This window comes from Eublepharis macularius, chromosome 18, assembly GCF_028583425.1.
Source record: "Eublepharis macularius isolate TG4126 chromosome 18, MPM_Emac_v1.0, whole genome shotgun sequence".
NCBI classification, from domain to species: Eukaryota; Metazoa; Chordata; class Lepidosauria; order Squamata; family Eublepharidae; genus Eublepharis; species Eublepharis macularius.
The window spans coordinates 634825-638329 of NC_072807.1; positions in this window are offsets into that span (position 1 = coordinate 634825).

Consider the following 3505-nt stretch of genomic DNA (forward strand, 5'->3'; position numbering starts at 1 on the left):
CTCCCTCACTGGGAGTCCTGGGGGTTAACCCTCGCGGGTCAACCGCCCGGTCTGGCTGCTCAGATGGTTCCCCCCGAACCTGTGGAGAGGAGCGTCCGACATGGCTGGGAAAACGAATCACAGATGCTTGCAGTTTTAAGTGTCCGTTGGGGGAAAGACATTCTTCCATAAGGACAGAACATTTTCTTCAGAGATGCTGAGAACTTCAACATGGACATGATCGACATCTATTCTTGGCACAATGGAACTCTTCAAGTCTCTCACCAAGCATTTTTATTCCGTGTTTAATTGCCGACTGTGGCTCTTTCCTTCCTCAGGTTTGACAGGAGGAGATTCATTTAAAAAATCCGAAGGTTCCCAACTCTGGGTTGGAAAATTCCTGGAAATTTGGGGGTGGAGCCTAGGGAGGGGCGGGACCTCAGGGGGGTAAAATGCTATGTAGAGCAGCCATTTTCTCCACTCACCTCTGTGGCCTGGAGATCAGTCCTAATTCCAGGAGATCTCCGGGCCCCACCTGGGGGCTGGCAACCTTAAAAATCTTCAGGCCTGTGCTACTGGTTTCAGAACCCTTGAGTAAAACTCCAGTTTGAAGGAGCGCCATCTCCATTTATTCCTGAGATATAAAACACAGGTTCAGGCTCTGCATGACATTAGGTGAATGGTAACCTGTTACGGTTACCTGGAATACCCTCCAGTACTTGTTACCTAGAACAGAAAGAATGATTCCGCCATCAGCGGACCTGTTCTGCTGTTTGCAAGCTGCCTAAAAGTAACCCTTTTAAAATTCTGCTGAGTTAGGCTGAGAGTGTGTAACTGGCCCAAGGTCACCCACAGCAGATTGGGGCTTCAAACCTGCGTCTGCCAGACTGCCTGGTCTGACATACTAACCACTAACCATACCAGTCCTCCAGTCCTCCAGATGAACCACTAACCATACCAATCCTCCAGATGAAGACTAAGCCACCACTTGCTATTCTACACTGTGGCAGAAGAGGTTGAGTTTGAATCCTTAACAGAAAAGCACACATACAATGCCTGGCCGCTGCTCACCTTTGATACGACATGTGTTATTACGGGGAGCTGATATACTTAGATTGTTGTTGCCCAGGACTGAAGGTCACTTAGACAAGTTCACATTTTGGTATTGAAAAACCCAGTTCCAGTAATCATAAATGGGGAGATAAAGTTTGGGCTCTTGCTGCCACCCAGTGGGCATTTTCTCTAACATCTCTCGTCTGTTACAGGCGTAATAGAATTTGAGGCTGAAGTCCTAAGGACACTTCCTTGAAAGTGATCCTTGTTGAATAACACAGGACTTAATTCTGAGTAGTCCTGCTTAACATTGTATGTGCAGTGCTGGATAGGGAAACTGGGTGCTGCAGTGGTCGAACTGTCCACTTAGGATCTGGGAGACCCTGGATCCGATCCTGTGTCTCCCAGGGAAGCTTGCTGGGTGACCTCGGGCCCCAAGTCACACACTCCCAGCCTAACTGGGTGAGCCGAACTGGCTGAGGAGAACAAGCCGCGATGTTGTGAGGAGAAAATGGAGACGCGGAGAAGAATGGAAATCACTTGGGTTCTCTTTTTGGAAGAAAGACGGATATAAACGAAATAAATATTTTCTGCCTTTTGAGGATACAAGTGTTCCTTTGGGGAGTAATGATTAGGGTGATTCATGTATGCCTCTATAAGCTCACTGGATAGATATTTTGTGTTTTGGCTTTTTCATGGGAGGTGCAGGGCCGGTGCAGTGAAGTAAGTTTTGCCATTGACGCAAACCTCAATACTTTTATCCATCATTCCTCCACTGTAGGCAATGTTGGAGTTTTCCGCTTTTGTGCACAGAGTACTCTTGCCGCCATAATCAAATATAAAAACAAAGTTCCAAAGCTTCTTTCCAACTGGCTGTCCATTATTCCCAACAAAAAAATCTCTGGTTTCAACTGGATTCTAATCTTCAAAATCTTCAGAATCGATGATTGTATCTGCAACCAGAAACTCTTTGCTTTCTTACATGTCCACCACATATGAAAAAATGTCCCTTTTTGTTTAGCACATTTCCAACATACATTTGAAGCACCCTTATACATTCTAGCCAATTTTTCAGGAGTCATATACCAATGATATATCATCTTATAAAACTTTCCTTTGATACTAGAGCTTAATGTAAATTTCAAACCTCTTGTCCACATATTTTCCCATTGTTCCATTAATATGTCATGTCCACAATTTTGTGCCCATTTAATCATGCATTCTTTTACTTGCTCTTCTTCCATCTCAAACCTCAACAAAAGTTTATACATTTTAGAAATAACATGTTCATCATTTGTACAGAGGGCAATTTCAAATTCAGTTTTAGATTGCTCAAAGTCATAGTAACGCTTGTCTAATTTAAATCTTTCTGAGATTTGCATATAGGGAAATCACTGGCAAGCGTGCCCTTCTGCTGCTAAGTCCTCTCTTGATTTAATTTTAACTTGGCCTTGAGAAAATTCCAATAAATCATGATAAGTTAGAAGTTCCCTTATAAAATGAGCTTCTTGCGATGACAACCAGAGAGGGATTTTCTAACACAACCTAGGTTTGCATTTATTCCACCAATAATACTGTTAACACCAAAACCTTGAACCTGATTCGGTACTCCACTGGCAGCCAATGCAGCTGGCGTAGCACCGGTGTAATATGCTCCCACACTGGTGCTCCAGCAATGACCCGCGCTGCTGCATTCTGTACCAGCTGTAACCGCCGGATCAGGCCCATGGGAAGCCCAGCGTAGAGCGCGTTACAGTAATCCAACCTAGAGGTGACCATTGCTTGGACCACTGTAGTCAAGTCACGGGGAGACAAATAAGGGGCAAGCTGCCTGGCCTGCCGAAGATAATAAAAGGAAGACCTGGCAACTGCCGTGATCTGGTCCTCCATCTTCAGGGAGGAATCCAGAATCACCCCCAGGCTCCTAACTCTCGGGGCCAGTGTAAGTGCTGCCCCATGAAGTGTAGGAAGCCGGGGTCCCAAAGCCATCTCCCCACGATGTATCTTTAGGATACTTTTAAGCCTCCCCATCAAAATCATGGCAAACAGCTTATAGTCATTGTTTAGTAATGATATTGGCCTGCAATTTCTTGTCAATGTCTGGTCTTGACCTTCTTTTGGTATAAGCGTTATGTTGGCTTCCTTCTATGACTCCAGCATTTTACCTCCCTCTAAGATAGAGTTCATCGTCTTTTGTAAAGACTGGAGTTCATTCTTAAAACACTTATAGTAACTACTTGGGAGTCCATCTGGTCCAGCCACTTTCCCCAACTTACTCTTTTTTATAGCGTCTCCCACTTCTCTTACTGTTATAGGTCCATTCATAATTTGTCTTTGTTGTTCTGTGATCTTAATTTCAGCTTATTAATATATTCATCTATTTTTTCCACTGATACGTCACAACTCTTATAGAAATTTGCATAATATTGATATAATGCCTTTTGTATTTTTGAAGTATCTGTTAATACTTTGT